This window comes from Lissotriton helveticus, chromosome 8 (assembly GCF_964261635.1).
Source record: "Lissotriton helveticus chromosome 8, aLisHel1.1, whole genome shotgun sequence".
Lineage (NCBI taxonomy): Eukaryota > Metazoa > Chordata > Amphibia > Caudata > Salamandridae > Lissotriton > Lissotriton helveticus.
In genome coordinates this window covers 1,690,498,509-1,690,516,990 of record NC_136069.1, presented here as the reverse complement: position 1 = coordinate 1,690,516,990, position 18,482 = coordinate 1,690,498,509, and the positions used below count along the sequence as shown (strand labels likewise).

General features: G+C 43.0%; 1 protein-coding gene across 1 annotated transcript in view; it reads left to right on the top strand.

Annotated features, from left to right (window-relative positions):
- The window catches only part of LOC144774098 (extracellular calcium-sensing receptor-like), a 106,844-nt gene that overhangs the window by 16,532 nt on the left and 71,830 nt on the right, over positions 1-18,482 (top strand). The window lies entirely within an intron of this gene.

Genomic DNA, 18,482 nt, shown 5'->3' with positions numbered 1-18,482 from the left:
AGATGGTTAAGAGTGCCATATCATTCCTGAGGTCAGTGCTGTGTGTGACATATGATGCTCACTTTAGACCCAAAATGTCAGGAACATTTTGACACTAGTCCCAGAGATGTGCCTGTTGAATCTGCAAACTCTGTCTGTATTCTGAGTATAAATTGGAACTGAAGCACCCATTGAAAGTACCAGGATTCTCCGTTGACCAGTTCAAAGGGTGGTGCATTAGTAAAGGATCTAGAAAGACTTCTAGGTTCCAGTATTGGGGTCCCTGATTGCCACCTCCCTTAGCTAGGGTTAGAAGCAGACACCTGTAAGTTCTAAATCCTACTTGAACCCCCATTAGGGAAAGAGCATAGTGACTGCTGATTACTACAGAAGACAGATTCAGAGAAGCGATGTTGATGGCATATGTCCAGAAAATTCATTACCATATTTGGTAGTTTTTATTCAAGATGAAGACACGTCTGTGAAAACTTGCCACTTGCCAATTTTCCTTCTTTCTTCCTACCCTTGAATTCAAAAGTAAGAGTCCTAAACCTTACCATCAGAATTCGTTCACATGTGAAAGTAACAAGGTGAATGTCAGTGGGATCTAACGTATCCCCCAAAGCTCTTAAAAATGTGTCCTCCCACACTGAGCATTACACAATGGTGTACAGTGAGCTTGAGTCGGCCACAATATTTATATCCACTTCCCTGATGTACATTATACAAGTCAGCTTATTTCTTAACAATGTGTCAACATTGAGTTTGGGACCATCAATGCTTAAAATACTTTCAGTGCTTGTTGGTCTTTCTTCATACACTTGTTCAACATCTGAAAAATCCATTACACATTTTATTTTCACATTCCCACTCTTTTTCCTGCGCACCTTTACAACATGACCTAAAATTCCCCAATAAGAAAATTATAACTTACTCGCTGGATATTTATCTCTAGCTAAATTACCCTTGTTTCCACATCTAAATTAGAATCTAAAACAGCTTTGCTGCTTGTCCAAACCTGAATTGTCATTACGTCAATCCAAGCCTTAACTCTCTAATCTTTCCCATCCTGCTTCCACCTCCTGTTCTCCTTTTTGGAAGAGGACTCAGAAGCTTTGCATACAGTCACCAGCTCAGCAGACTCAGAACTTGTATGGAAGCTTGAGCACACCTTCTAGACATTTCTGCTTTTTTGACAATCACAATGATTTCCTTCAACAAGGCATCCCCTCACACTTATAACTATTTTTGTATGTTAGATATATTTGTGTGCATAATAATCTGATCCTGGATAAATGATTCCTGTAAGGACCGACATTTACAGAAAACGTCTTAAGGACAGACTCATAATACTCCACTGTTTCCAAATTGCTTTCTTTTGGAACTGATTGCATATGTCAATAGCAGCACAAACAACTGGTTGGTAATAACAATTTAAATCTTCCAAGGCATGCTGAAACACATCAACATTTTACTCCAGTCCTGGTTTCTTTTCTATTTGCTCACACATCTGTAAACCCTTGGGACCTAAACTGTGCAGTATAATTCTCTTTTTCCTTGTAGGTGAGAAGTCAATACACCCTTGCTCATCTAGAGCTGTAATGTAGTTAGGGAAATACTCCTTCATTTGCGGTTCACCAAGATAAGGAAGTCCGAGTAGTAGAGTAGGAGGAGAAAACATTTGGGCGCACATAAAAGAAAGGTGTACTTCACTGACACACACAGAAGGAACGATATTGAGTGAGTAAAATTCAGGATGTCAAATTAAAGTGTACTCTTTGCACACTAACTTAGGACACAACAGCACCAGAAAATAGGAAAAACTCAAGGCGTGCTTCATCAGGTGTACTCATTCCTGTGGACACAAAGATTCAGAATAACATCAATCACATCCAATCCGGAGTGCGCATCATTGCAAACACTCAGAAATTACAGCACCATGAGGGCAAAAGTGCCCAGCACTTGCTCAATAGGTGCGCTTACTAAATGCGTAACAATACTAAGCTCTGCATGTTTAATAAGGTGTACGCATCACCGTAGACTGCAGAGATCAAGGCACAAGAATGATCAACACTTGCTTAATTAGGTTTGTGTAACAAATATTAATAATAGTAGCAAGCACCACATATCTAATAAGATGTGCACTTCACTGTGGACACACAGTACTGCTTACGCATTCTAAATTGAGGCATCACAGCCAATTCAAAATGGATGAGATGTAATATTGCTAAAGTGATTTCTTTCCCAAATTAAAATGTCAGACATTGTTGTAGTGCATCACAAATCACAGGTATCCCTGCACATCCCCCTTCTCCATGGGACTCGCACACACAGCTCGTGCTGATCCAACTCCAAACCATGTGGTTCACACCTCCAAAACACCCCAAAATCAGAAAAAAACTCCCTTCACACCCAGTACGTGCTGCCAGGTGGAATTGTCTCCATTCATCACACCCAATCTCTACTGCCTACACTACATGTTCTCACACTCACTACTTGTTCTCACACTCATCAACTTCCTAGTGGAACAGAGATCCTGCAGTCTTTCACTTGAGTCTCACCGGTTCCAGCTACCTGATAGAGGTGCAAGCAATCACCTTCTCCTTGTTGCTGATCCAGCAATCTGGGACTAATAATTTTTCACAGACAAGGCCCACTTCCATTACCCAACAAGTCCCTTAACGCTGGGTTAGTGAATTACTAAACACATACCAAAGTTACCAAAATCCAATTTGTATCTTTATTTCTAATATACCAATTATGGCGATGCGATCTCTATATCGTTGACAGGGTTTGGCAAACTAATACTTGGTTCTAAAATACTCATAAACTAGTAAAACACCCCTAATAAAGACAGACTCATTTGTATATTTATAATGTTGATATAAATAATGTGAAATAAATGCTCATCAATACTCAACATAGAGTACAAATCAAAGATCATCACAGAATAACAATATCAAAGAAATAATGATAAAAAAACACATCTCATCAGATGGTGTATACAGGAGTGGAAAGGCAAAGAGACAAAAGGGTCAAATACAAATACATTTGCAAATGATTACGCAAATTCAGTTTTCTGTCTATACTAACCCAGTTGAAATAGGAAAACTACTCCCTGGCCATGAGAACAGTAAGTCCCCTCAAGAAGAGTTGAAGAGGCAGAGAGTAAGTCAGGAATCAGCCGACAGGAACAGCCAGCCCAAGAATAGGAGAAAGCAAACAAGGCCTCTCCTCAGGCAGGTAGGAGAGCAAGCCACCATCTAACTTAACCCCTCCCACCAGGCACCTCAGGTTTACCCTAAAACCCAGCTATCCAAACCACATTCGTGTCAGAACAGAACATTTCTCTACAAAAGATTGGTTGAGGAAGGGGTGTACTGTCACACCACACTTGGCATGCCCATCTCACTCAATGTCTTATTGTTTATGTATTCAATGTATCTACTTCCACCCCAAGAAATACAAATATCAAGCTACTTTCATCGTATTCATTACCTTCATTCCAGGTCATGTAGCAAATTCAGTGTCTCGTTTGTCCATCCGTGCCACATTCAGAGGAAATGTTCTTTTACTCGATGAAAAAACTGTTTCTTCAAGCAAAGTCTTGGCAGGCACACAGGACCCATGAAGGACACTCATCTTCAGCTTTCCCCATTTTCGTTCAATATTATTTTCTGAATTATATTTTTCATTTCATTAACCCCAAAGGATCCCAGCAGAGTAGAAAACCTTGCTTCTACGAAAAACAAACACAGGGATTATTAATCACTTATAATGCTTTCCATTGATACAGTGGTAATTTCATGTTAATTTCTCAATGCAAAACCTCATCTACCTCTATTTTACCACTGAAAAGGTGTCGGGCCCTTGACACAATATATTACCTTCAGGAGACTTTACATAAACATGAAAAATCAAAATACAATTATTATTTACGCCAATGAAGAGAGTTGGTGAGTATTTTAAAGGATTTTATTTTCTAGTTAAAAATGAAGTTTTTTTTTCTGACCCTTTATTCATTAGTCAAATATCGATCAGGTTACAGAATTTGGGAATTAGAAAAAATAACATGAATACAGAACATATTACAGTCTGCATATAAAGCATCATATGTAGAAAAGAAAATGTGGCGCAAAATGTCTCTTAAAGAGTTTCTAAAAAAGAGTAAATCTTGCAAGGCAATCAATAATTTGCAAAAATATCCCATAAAGAGAAATAAATGCATAAGACTAATAAACCTTTCTAAAAAAATTAATTAGTCAAAGCAGGAGTAAGAGAGCCCGCCCTGCACAAGTCCACAGAGGAATGTGATCTGCCTTGCCAAAAATATGATGTGCTGGGACTCTATGAAAAAATATGAGCAAGAAACCCCCACCTCTCTCTATCTCTCCTCGGACGCAATCTCCCAGGCTGCACCTGCGACGATCACGTACCTAGCCCATATGATATCTGGTCTAATCTGCTCCCTCTCAACAGCTCACACCCCCCCTAAAGCCTAACATGCCTCCAAAGAGGTAACTATTTATACTCTAATTCTTGGCAGACTACACTAATAATGTATCAGATCTCAGCAAAGCCTGCACTGTGACTGGTCAGCACATTGTGCAACATTCCGTCCATCATCTTGTGTCTTTTGCAGTTCACCCTATGTGGGAAGGGAATGCCCAGACGTAGGTCCCGTGCTCACTAGGCCACTGGAGTCAAGCTATCCTGGCTGAAGACGGCTGATAGCCAGAAACCGGTCCTAGGATGCTTGATTCCGGTCCAGGAAAGACATGGCTTGGCAGTTCAGGCTGGACTGTTCCCATGAGGCACAGGGTCAAGACTGATTTGCATATGGCCATGTCTGGACTGGGGTGGCTTGGTGAGCAAAATAACGATGGATTAAACCCAGATCTGTGACTGGGGGTGAATGTTTTGCCATTGTGCAACATTCCAACCATCATCTTGTGTGTTTTGCTGTTCACCCTATGTGGGAAGGGAATGCCCAGACGTGGGTCCCGTGCTCACTAGGCCACTGGAGTCAAGCTATCCTGGCTGAAGACGGCTGATAGCCAGAAACCAGGCCTAGGATGCTTGATTCCGGTCCAGGAAAGACATGGCTTGGCAGCTCGGGCTGGACTGTTCCCATGAGGCACAGGGTCAAGACTGATTTGCATATGGCCATTTCTGGACTGGGGTGGCTTGGTGAGCAAAATAACGATGGATTAAACCCAGATCTGTGACTGGGGGTGAATGTTTTGCCATTGTGCAACATTCCGTCCATCATCTTGTGTGTTTTGCTGTTCACCCTATGTGGAAAGGGAATGCCCAGATGTGGGTCCCGTGCTCACTAGGCCTCTGGAGTCAAGCTATCCTGGCTCAAGACGGCTGATAGCCAGAAACCGGTCCTAGGATGCTGGATTCCGGTCCAGGAAAGACATGGCTTGGCAGTTCAGGCTGGACTGTTCCCATGAGGCACAGGGTCAAGTCTGAACTGGGGTGGCTTGGTGAGCAATATAACGATGGATTAAACCCAGATCTGTGACTGGGGCTGAATGTTTTGCCATTGTGCAACATTCCATCCATCATCTTGTGTGTTTTGCTGGTCAGCAGAGATGACCAGAGGGTCTCACCATCCTGTTCTCATTGCAAATTCCAAACCATTCCGGTTTTAACAAAAAAAGCATTAATGATTAATACAATTATATGTTTTTAGCAACATTTACTAAGAAAAATGTTTCAGTCTATTTCCTCCTTCCTATCACATCGCACGCAGGACGAGCCCATTCCACAAACACTGATACATTTGCAAGATACCAAGAATGTACAGTTCATGGTAGCGTTGACTCCTTTGGCTTTTTACTTGAAGCACTTGGCAGTCCTGAGCATGCGTTTTTCAGCATGATTCTCAGCCATGCTGGATTCTTAGGCAGCCATTTAATCTTAGGCCCAAAAACAAAACAAACACAAAAGAGTATTATTTTTATGAAAATAAACCCATTATGTTTTCCCACCCCATACTAGTACCCTATATAAATGATTACCTAGCAAAAGCTATTAGTTTAAAGCAGGTCTTCTATTATTTGTGCACAACATGAACAAAAATGTGCAATCTACAACATAGCATAAAAACATGCACTAGTGTAATTTTCAAAGCGCACACAGTTAATACATACTCATAGCAACATGCTCTAATATTTTAGATAGCAAAAAAAGAGTTTTTCCCTGTGTGTAATGTTTGTGCATGTTTAATTAGCACACATTATAACATGTGTTATAAACTGAACATACATGTCTAAATATGCAACGAAGCCTCTTAAGACAGGAACAGGGGTGTAGATTTCAAGAAAAAGAGCTGGGAAGAGAGAACACATTCCATGGTTATCTTCTAAGCTAAAAAAGGCCACTGAAATCATGAGTTTTCTTCTACACTGCAAAAACACATGTTAATTCAGCACAAGCATTTCAGACTGACAAGGCCTCGCACCAAAATGTGCATGTCAATTTAAATGCAGTCTGTCTGAAGCACAAAATAAAGCAATGCCTGACTCCAGATGAAATCTGAGCTACATCACCATTACGCACCCACCCAATGCTGCATTGATCCATGCGCAACCCGAGTTAATATTTTCCTAGCAAATGTTAATAAAGATCACAAAAAGCATCATTATTCTTTTATTTTTATTTGTCAAGAAGCATTTGCAGCCTACTTCAGTGCTTTTAGTACGTGCTTGCTAAGGAGCATGTTCCCTTGTGTTAGGCTCTTTTACGCATTAGTTTTCACCACACACTGTTAATAAATGTTACTGAAGGTTCAATTTGAGCAGGTTCTATTTAGCAAAAACCCTGCTCCATCATTGCCAAATTGTAAGAACGTACACTGGACTAGATCAAGAAAAAACAAAAGCATGTACATTCAACTCCTCAACATCTCCTAACTATAGTTCCCTGGTTCAACTTACCCCAACATTCCAGAACCTATGGCCATATGTATGAAGGCACCCATTTGTGAATCTCAAATAGCGATTTCTAAAAAATCGCTATTTGAGATTTGCAAATTGGTATGATAGAGCGCGCGAGGTCACCCAACCAATAATTTCGCCGCTTCCGGCTTCGGGCCCATATATTTCAATTCACCATATACATTGATCGGGTGACTTCACGGGCTGCTACCAATTTGTGTGAATTCCCTACTGTTATTCCTCAGCGTACCCGACTTACCATCCACCGACACGGGTACCTATGACTACAATGGATCAGGGAGCTAGCTGTAAAAGGAAAGGCAGCAAAATACCAACCCAAATAACATTCACAATCTTTTGTAAAATGACCACGGACAACTGGAAGTTTTAAAATCTTTATCTAAAGTTCGTTCTCAGTAAGCATTAGATTTACAAGAATAAGACAATCAATAATCAAGATAATGAAAAGTACATAACTATAGAGAAATAGAGTCAGGGTAATCATTGAAATGCAAATATGAGATGCAATGGGAAATGCTATGCATTTAGGGCAAAAGTTCTTTGGACAGTTTAAGTAAGGACGTTCTAGACCATATCAGAAAATGACAAACTGCAATGCAAAATACGATTTCTAACAGGTAGGGTAACATGGGAACACGTTATGAAAATATGCAATGACTTTACGTTTCATATGGTTGCGGCAAAAGCATGGAAAAATTAACATATGCAAAGGGGTGTCTTTATTGAAGCAAAAGACAGAAAATAGAAAGGTGCAAGGTTTAAAGATTTCAGAGCAATATTTACCTAGACTGGTGTGGAAACCAAACCCTGGCCACGGGTCAGTTAAGGACAGGAAACCCTCAAGGAAGGATACCCCTCAATGGACAGCAGGTGCAGAATGGACACCCAGGACAGGACAGGAAACCCTCATATTAGGAATCAGGACAGGACCTCAGGACAGGACCCTCAAGACAGGACCCTCAGGACAGGACCAGCACCCGCAGTTCGGAAGCAACGCCTGCGCTCCACCCTCTCTGCAGCTATCGATCAAGACCCCGATTGGGTCAGCGAACTCCCAGCAAAGTGCTCCGCCAGCACTTTTAAGGTTCAGTAAAACCTTAGTCTATGGTCAATTTCGGACAGAGTACTCCGCAGTGCTCTGTATCTTCAGTCACCTATTGAGTGCGTTGGGTCAGTGACAGGTCAGCTAAACCAGACAAGTCGGACAATTTCCCTAGGTGAACCCAGGGTAGTTATACTGTTTGGGGACGGTGTACCACCCCCCAATGTTGCAAAGTGTCAGAATCCCTCAATTTGGATTGGTCCTAAGGTAGGATTTGGTAACACACCAATCAGAACACACTATTTGGATGCCTACTTTGCATCTCTGGGTACCGCCTAGCGAGATTGGGGTTCTCATGAGAAAGTCCAGGGAAATACAATGACATTTTAACATTGTTTCAGAATAGGAACACATGACTCCGTCCTGCTGGGTTCGCAGGTCAGTTTCTCAGGAGCATCTTGCCCATCCCTGCCAGCTGGCTGAGTTCCACCAACCAAGGTTGCCATTTCCCCAGATGGACGGTCCTGCACATAAAGGACCTCCAAGATGGCTTTCGGCTCAGTCAGACCCCCATTTCCCGCGGTACATGAAAAGTAAGCGAGAACAAATTAATACATAGAAATAACGATATGAAAACACATCATTGGTTTTGTACTTTCAACTTATCACTATAAAAATATACTATGCAGTCTAAATGTTAGCTACATATATACCGGCACAAGAGCAACTGCACGAGCAGTACCACGTTATTACCAAAGCTATGTATTATGCATGCGCACCTATTCCCTCCAAACCTGCGAATACGTCAGGTCACGTGAGTGTGACTGACGCATGCGCAGAAGCATTTTTCAAAGCGGCGGCCATTTTAAAGACTCGAATTAATCGTATTAGAAATACACATGTGCAAGCTTCATTTACCTCGTTCAAACATGAAATAAAGGTTAGTAAGACATACAAATTATTAATTGATTATACATGAACGAGGTTCATGACAAAAGCACGTCGCGATGCGAACCTTTGCTTCATCAATCCCCTCTTTGATGATATTTACTATCATCACAAAAATAATGGAACCAGATGCCAACTTTTCACACCTTATACAGCTCTATCTCTTCCAACAAGCGATTCAGCTTTTCTTTCTCATTTTTGGTAGGGTGAGAATTTTTCACCCTTTTGTATATCTGATTATTTATTTCCTCTAGTTCAAGCTCATCCACACTTCGTTTCACTCCTCTCGCATTCACTTGATGTTTTCGGGTGTGCTTACGACATTTGCAACAGACAAATATGAAGAATAGGATAAGACCTATAATTCCAATTGGCATCAGTACCTTGAACAATAAGCTTTTACCTAAGCTAGCAAGCCAATGACCTACATTTGAGAGACCATCTACCAGTCTCTTCCAGGCACTGTCAACCTCGAGTGGTTTGAGTTCCTTTTCCAAATTAGTAATGTTTTTCACGTATCTTTTGAGCTGTACACTTTTGTCCGGAATATAAGTGCAACAATGTTGCGCCTTCAACATCCGGCAGACTCCGCCCTCTTTTGCTAATAAGGTGTCAAGAGCAAGTCTGTTCTGTAAAACCATTGATCTGATCGCAACCATTTCGGTATTGACCAGCAGGAATCCATTTGCTGTGTCAGTAGACAACACATCCACTATAGTGGACAATTTGCAAATTCTGTGAGTGTTCAGAACCACTCCCACTCCAGGTATCAGTGCACTGAAAATACTACCCATTATTTCACCTACGCTTTCTCTTTTACTACGCACTAAGCCATTAGTATTTTCACTGCTTCCAGCAACTCCATTCACATGGTATATTTTCGGGAAGACTATGCCAAAATAGCAGCTTCCATACCAGTGATCCGGCAATTTGAAATAAGCCTTGTCCCCACAAATATAATAAATTCCAGGAAACACAGGCTCTGACCCATTTTTGAAACCCCAACCTCCAATTACCTTGTAATTATGTTCGCATTCACTGGAACCAATGAAAATGTTATTATAATAGCTAGTCTTCTCGCGGTGAAGACATAGCTTGCCTTTCTTTTCAAAATCCAGCAACAGAGCAGGACCCGCCCCACCAGTTGAGGTGCCTTCCATGTTCTCTGCCGATCTTGGCCTTTTCTGTCTTTCGTCATCTGCCTTACTTTGTATTTTTATTCTCCTTTTCTCTGCCATGTTCAGGAACATCTTTTCCTGCTCACGCAAAGAACAAGTCAAGTTATCTCTGTGTGCGTCACCTATGTCGATATTACCTATAGTCAGAAAGTATTCACCCATATAGCGAGTAACGTCACTTTTGGTATGTACAGGATTCAAGTTCCCACGTATAGGAAGTTCAGAAAAGATCACGTCATTGTTAGAGTAATAGTACTGTAACGGTCCTCTTTTGTAAAATAAGCTTGCTAAAATGCTACAGGAGATTCCATATGTCAGGGGCAGGTGATGGTATGTCACGCCTTCAGCTACAGAGGTAGGTAGCTTCATGCAGACATAGCAATCTTCAATTTCCATAGTCTCTACATAGTGTATTAACAAGTTTGCGAAAACATTTAAATGTGTCCTGTTTTTAACTCCATGATAATGTAGTCCTCCCTCATCTGATGCTTCTAGGTCTCGTTTTGTTTGTTTCAGTGCTCTCTCATGTCTTGCTACACTCTGTGTTGTCAGCTCCTCACTGTCAGTATTTACAATTTCAGTAGGGTAAATATTAGTATTTTTGCTCACCGCAAAGGGAATGAACACTGTTAGTCCTATCCAAACTAATATCAGTATAACTATACTACATACACATACCTTGCAGCATGTTTTGCAACAACTGCGACTAGGTCTACCATTCACGCTTGAATCAGACATTTTGGCTCAGAAGAAGTTTCTCGACCCCTCTTTGTGTCTTTACACAAGTAGCTTACTTCGTGCAAATTCACGGTGGCTCATCTTCTTCTTCGGCAGAGTACTCAGGGACGGGTTCTCCGTCGCTTTCGTCAGTTATATCAAGATCTTCAAATTCTTCCAAAACGAGCGTCCATTCAGGAGACTTGTACTTTTTGTTTTGTCTTTTTATTCGATCACTCCTTCTTTTGGAGGTACCTTCTTGTTGCTCAGCTATGCGAGCACTTCTCCTTTCTTCTGCACGTTTTTCTGCCACCGTTTTTATCCTCAGCCTCAATTTCTTTACGAAGCCAGGCTCAATGTGCTTTCTTTTCTTAAGTCTTTTAGTTGGCACTTGGACTTCGTTTTCTTCTCTTGCCCTCTTGTTTTCATTAGTTTGTGGCAATTCTGTTTCAGTTTCTCCCTCTTCTATCTGACTATTTCCAGGGCTAGCATCTATTTCTTCTGCCTGGTTACTAATCTGGCCTTGTTCAGGACAGTTTTGTGTTTGCCTCTCAAATGTCTCTGTTTCTGTTTCCTGAACACGTTCTTCTAATCCTATCTGATCCTGTTCAAGCACTTCGATCTCTTGATTTTCTTCCGCTCGAACTATTACGCTATGTCTAGTCTGTCCCTTCTCGGCATCAGGAGTCAGTGGAGGAGTATCAATCACTAGTTCTGTCCCTGTCTGACCTTCTCCTTCCTCAGTTTTGATGTGAATCTCAAGATCCTGAGGTTCTTCGCCTGTGCCTTGCTTTTCCTCTCTAGTCCACTCTCTACCTTCCCAAAGTCGCTCTTTTGTTCTGATGGGGTCTTCGGTGAGATCAATTAATGGTATCCACTCTTCTGGCCATATGCTCGGCAGCTCGTCTTCAGCTACTTCTGATATGCTCGGCAGCTCGTCTTCAGCTACTTCTGGCTCAGCTTCTTGGACCCCTTCAGCAGGCTGGACTCTTGGTAGTTCGTCATCAACTATTCCTGGGCCAACGTCTGCTGATCCCGCAGCTTGACTGGTACTGGGCTGTACGTTGTCAGCTACTTCTGGTCTGGCTCCTGCAGAGTCCTCTGCTGGACGCCCTTCTTCTTCAGGCTCTTCGTCTGGTAATACCTTCTGGGTGTGGCTGGCGTGTATCCAATGTGGAACCCCTGCACACTTTACTGCTCTGGTTGTTACCAGGATCACCTGACGCTTCTCTCCCCACCTTGGCTCCAGGCAGCTCTTCCGAGTATGCTTCTTTATCTTGACCCAGTCCCCCGGGACCAGTTTGTGGAGAGGAGTCGTTGGATTGAGGATGGCGTCTTCTCCGATCTGGCGAGAGATAGAACGCACTTGGTCACCTAATCTCTTGCAGTATTCAAGCACCAAATCATCAGTAATACTCAACAGTTTGCTTCCTGGTACCCATGCTTGTCTCATCACTCTTCCCATCAGGATTTCATGGGGGCTCAGGCCTGTCTTGCAGTCAGGAACACTTCGGAGTCCCATCAGGACCAAGGGCAGGGCCTTCACCCAGGTCATGCCAGATGCATCACACAGTTTTGCTAATCTGTTTTTGATAGTTCCGTTTACTTGTTCCACTACTCCAGAAGCCTCTGGATGATACGCACAGTGAAGCTTCTGTTTGATTCCAAAGGCTTTACAGAGTTCGTCGATTACATCATTCTGAAAATGTCGGCCTCTATCTGATTCAATAGTGACTGGAACCCCGAACCTAGGTATCAGTTCTTTCAGTAAACACTTGGCTACTGTCAGCGCGTCATTTTGGGGAGTAGGGAAAGCTTCCACCCATTTTGAAAATAGGCAGACAATGACAAGGACATATCGCTTCCCTTCACAACGGGGCATGGTGATGAAATCAACCTGCATTCTGACAAAGGGACCCGCTGACCTCCCAATTTTCCCCAGTTCTACCATCGTTCTTTTGCCTGCGTTCATCCTTTGACATGGCAGGCACCTCTGGCAGAGGGACTCTGCTACTTTCCTGAACTTTTTACTGTACCAAGTCTGTTGGAACACCAGAATCATGGCGTCCCTACCAATGTGTGATCCTTCATGTATCAATCTCGCCATTGTGCCAAGTAAGTGTCTAGGTAACACAGGCATACCACTTGGGCCCAAGATGACACCATCCACACGTCTTGGTCTACACCCGTCTTCCTTCCACTTCTCTCTCTCTTGCCAAGGTGCCGCCTGCTGCCACTCTTTCACTTCATCCCATGTAGGCACTTCTTCAAACACTTGAAGTTGGCAGCTGGTTCCGGGCCCCCCTCGTTTTGAATTTATGATATATCGATCTCTGGCGCACCATTGGGCCACTCGATCAGCAAAATCATTTCCCAGTGATACAGTGTCCATGCCCTTCTTATGAGCAACACATTTTACCACTGCCAGTTCCTTTGGTAACTGGATTGCCTCTAAAAGGTCTTGAACAACTTTTCCATTTCGGATAGGGGTACCTGATGAAGTCAGGAACTCCCTCTGTAGCCACAACTGGCCAAAGTCATGCACAACTCCATAACAGTACTGACTGTCAGTATACACTGTTATGCGTATGTTTTTCCCAATTTTGCAAGCTTTTATCATAGCGATCAATTCGGCTACTTGTGCAGACTTTACGTCAAATAGATAACCTGCTTCTTCAATTTTTGTTAAGGAGACTACCGCATAGGCAGCACTCAGGCCTCCTTGTTCATGTCTTAGACATGAACCATCCACAAACAATTCCTTGTCATGTATAGGCAATGGTGTTTCTTTAATGTCTGGGCGTGGTTTTGTGCTAAATTCTGTTAAATCAATGCAGTTATGCTCATCATCCACCCCATCTTTCATATCCATTGGATCGGGGAGCAAAGTGGCGGGGTTCAGAATACTGCACCTGACAATGTTTACATTTGCAGCACCCACAAGAATCCTCTCGTATTTAGTCAGCCGACTAGGGGTGAGGTACTGAGTTTTCGTTCTGGTCAGTAAAATTACCACTCCATGTGGAACATACACAGTTACAGGATGTCCCATGACAATGGACTCACTCTGCTCTAAACTTGCGCAGGTAGCAGCTACTGCTTTCAGACATCCTGGTAATCCAGCAGCCACTGGATCCAGGGTGGCAGAGAAATATGCCACAGGCCTTCTGGTTGTGCCATGTTCTTGTGTTAGGACTGACAATGCACAATTATCACGAGTGTCACAGAACAGGGCAAATTCCTTGGTATAGTCTGGCATTCCCAACGCAGGGGCTGTACACAGACAATCTCGTAGTTTCGTGAAGGCTGTTAAGCTTTCATCATCCCATTGTACAATATCCGGTGTTCCTCTCTTGGTCATTTTTATCAAGGGCCTAGCTAGGACTGCAAATCCCAGAATCCATTGCCTGCAGTATCCTATCACTCCCAGGAACATTCTGATCTCTTTCTGAGTACGGGGTAACTGCATCTTTTGAATTATTCTCACCCTTTCTGATGTTACTTTCCTGACACCTTTCTCTATCTGGTGCCCCAGATATTTCACTGATTTTGCACAGAACTGTAATTTGTCAGGGGCCACTTTATGTCCCTTCTCACTCAGGTGATTCAGTAGGGCAATGGTGTCAATCACACAATCCCTATGACTTTTGGACGCCACCAAGAGGTCGTCAATGTATTGCACTAGGACAGAGTTTCCAGGTAAGACCAAAGTTTCCAAACATTTTTTCAAGATCTGATTAAAGATAGAGGGGCTCTCTGTGTACCCTTGGGGGACCCTGTTCCAGACATACACGTGACCATTGAAGGCAAATGAGAAAAGAAATTTGCTGTCTGGATGCAAGGGAATGGAAAAGAATGCATGACATAGGTCTATCACAGTGAACCCCTCAGCATCCCAGGGAATCTGATACAGAATCACTGCTGGGTTCGGGACAATAGGGCAGCAGGGAACCACTATCTTGTTTACCTTTCTTAGGTTCTGCACTACTCTGTACTTGCCACTAGGCTTCTTGATACCCATAATCGGTGAATTACATGGGCTACTCATTACTTCCTGTATGATGTTTCCTTCTAGTAATTTCTGTATTTCCAGAGTAACACCTGCTCTCACTTCTGCATTCATTCTGTAGGGTTTAGTATTGGGGTATACTGCATTGTCCTTGATTGCTATCTGTATGGGGTCCACGTTTTTCATTAACCCTACATCTTTCCCAGTAAAGTCCCATACTTCTGGCTTTACTGCTTCTTGGAGTTCTTTGGGCAAATCCTGCATAGTCATTCGTTTAATCTCTGAGTCAGGTCTGATTAACATTAATTTATAAATGCCATCTTCATCTGGGGTCTGAATTTCAACACCCTTTGGTGTGCAAAAGATGGTACAGTTCATTTTGCACAGCAAATCACGTCCCAGTAAGTTCACCGGACTGGTGTCACACACGACAAATCTATGCATTTCCTTAAAGTTTCCAATTGAGATCTCCATGGGCTCGGTAACAGGAGTACTAATCAATTGATTAGACACACCCACTACTTGGATGGCTTCTCCCGAGAGGGGTAGGTTTGGAACGTCCACTGTTCTCACAGTAGAACGGGTAGCGCCAGTGTCCAACAGAAAAGTGACATCATTTCCGTCAACCTTTCCTTCAATGTATGGTCCAGACTGGTCTACCGGCAAGGAGGCGCCAAGTACGCACTCCTCGTCCTCCCCTCTCAGGCCCCGTCAGTACTGGTCATCACAAAGGAAGGTATCTTTTAACAAATACTGCGAAGTTGCTGCATTTCTGTTCTCATTGCTTTCCCAGACTTCTACCTCATCACCCTCCGTGGATTTTCCCTTGTACACTTGCTTTGGTGCTCGGGGCACCTGAATCGTTTTTACCTGTGGTTGAGTCTTTCTTGGTCTTTCTTTCTGCGTCTGTGGAGTTAAATCAGGTGTTTTGGGGTTATCATCTGGCAGATAAGGACACTCGTTTCGCCAGTGTCCAATTTCTCCGCACTGATGGCAGGGAAATTTCTTCATAGCTTCTTCCCTGCTCATTTTGGGCCGGGGCTTACCTCCTCCCCCACCCCCAGGACCTTGGTTCTGAGTGTTTTTGACCATATTACTCAACTGTTTTTCCTGCTGCTCTGCGAGCTTCACTTGAGCCCACATAACCTTCTCTTTGAGAGCCTTTTTCTTTTCTGCCATCTCGTCCTCGCAGTACTTTGCGTACCGCAGGACCTCGTCTATCTTTTTGGACTGCCAACAGATTTTGTTATCTTTTATCCACTGACAAATTTCAGGCCTTAAACCATTTACAAACCTGTAAATAAAATGCGTCATATCCTTCATTTCGATGTTATCTATACCACTGTATGTTTTAAACACCTGCAACAGCCTTTCATAATAGGAGTGCACTGTCTCGTCTCTTTCCTGCATGGTTCTATCTATCCTGGTCCAATCAGTTTCCTTTGCGGGCACCTTATTTTTTAAATGCTGAATTACTTGTTCATATTTTTTCATCACTTCAATCGATGGTTCTCCTGTGTTAGAGTCCCTCGGGTACTCCTCACTAGGCCAGGCTATGGCTATTTTACACTCGGTCCATAGATCCACCGGGACCACAATGTCGAAAAACCCATCCAGGTCTTTCCACAGGCATTTTTGCACCTTTACGAACCTTTCCACCTGCCGGTACCAGTCAACTGGCTTTTCGCGCAATTTCGGGAAATCGTTAGTAAAGGACACAATATCCTGTCTGGACCATGGAACGTGCACATACCTCCCACCTGGTACTTCACGCATGGGACATAACTGTTCGGGCTTGTCTACTTCTCTCAAAGCGAACTCAGGGGTCGCTTGTCTGGATCGAGCCTCATCTTTCTTTCGTGCCCACCTGTTTTTCCATTTTTCCACATCTCCCCATTTTTGCAGAATTGCTAACAACTCTTTAATCTGCAACTTTTTCCCTGATACATTCAGGTTCTCTATATCTTTGTCTGAGAAATCAGCTCGGTATGGTTTTTGCAAGGGCTTGGATTTTGAAATATCTACCCCCATACTAGCTGCAGTGTCTGTCAACTTTTCGTGGAGCACTCTGGTACTTCTGGTAAGACTTTTACACATAAACAGCAACTCTTCTTCTGAGTAGGTATTTAATCTGTCTAATCCCACATTTCCTGCCATCAATTCCTCTATTTCTATTCTCAGCTTGTAGAGGTCTAAAGGTTTCGTTTGCGGAGTCTGTTTTTCTAATTCACGACTCCAATTTTCAATTTCTTCCGGAGTTACCAGAGAGACACTCCTAGTACCTGACGTTGATTCTAATTTAATTTCTTTCGTATTAAAAGGATTATGCCTCTTCTGCACTCCCTTTCCGGTCTGTTTGTTTGGCAGGTCCAAGAACGCAACTTCAGACTCACACTCACTGGACTGATCATCTATGATTATGGGTTCCTGTCTTGGTGGTGCCATGATCGGGGTAATAACTGGAGGGTTTGGACTTCCCTGATTATTCCCATATAACGGAACCACTGGTCCAATTGTTACCGGGATGGTCAAAGCCTCAGGACTGGTATTTAACTGGGAGATTCTCTGAATTATTTCTCTTCTCTGTTTAGCTAGAGCCTCTTGCTCCCTTTCCTCCAGTATCCTTCCTAAAGTTCTGTCAGGTATTATCTGTGGGGTCAGGTGAGGGGTAAAACTCGGGGCAGTAGGATGCGTTTCACTCGGTCCCCCACCATAATTTGGTTTTGGGAACAAAGTTCCGGTGCCAAATGACCTACGCTCTTCCTCATATGGAGGCTGTAAAAAGGGCATTCCTGAACTTGATGGTTTTTCTTCGTTTTCATAAAGTGGTCTGTGGAAAAAGACTCTCTCACGGGAATATTTTTCCTCCTGGCTCACGGGCATTCTAGGATATACATCCCTCACCTCCGCAGGTCTGGGCTTCTCAAAATAGGGCGGTATCTGACCACCTCCTCCCCTACTTAGGGATCTGTCCTCCTCCTTAATAGAGGGACGTCGGGGATTCTCTCCTGAACTGGAAGGTCGGGCTCCCTCATTATAAGGAGGCGGACTTCTCGTAAAGATGTCATCTAACAATTCATCGTCTGACTCCCCAAGAGCCCCCCAATGCTTACACTGTTCTGTCTTTTTCTCTCCCGCAGAAGGGTTACATGCTGGCATCATGGGAAACAGACCCTCAACAATCATGCTCTGTCTCCACTGTTTCATCTTTTTATCCCTGGTCTCTTGTTTCAGCCTTGGGTACCACTTGGTCAGACCTTTGTCCATTCGGGGTTTCTCTCTTTCGAAAGCCTCAATCTCCCATTCCTCTAATGCCTCATACTGCATTAGTCTCGGTCTGGGATGCAATTCATTCATTCGGGTTCTCAAATTAAATAAAATCCTACCATTGAAAGTACCGTCTAACGGAAAAGCCAATATTCCGTCATCTTTTGTGTACTTTACCCAATTTTCCAACCACACACAGGTATTGTACCCTCGGTCAAACATCATGAAAGAGGCGGGAGTATTGGGTGGTGGAACAATAACGCCCTCTCTGCTCTTAATCGGTTTGTCCGTTTTGAAGTAATTCTTTACCTTATTTACAAGGGACATTTTTCTCTTAGTTCCGTACATAATATCGTATCTATTGGCTTTCCACT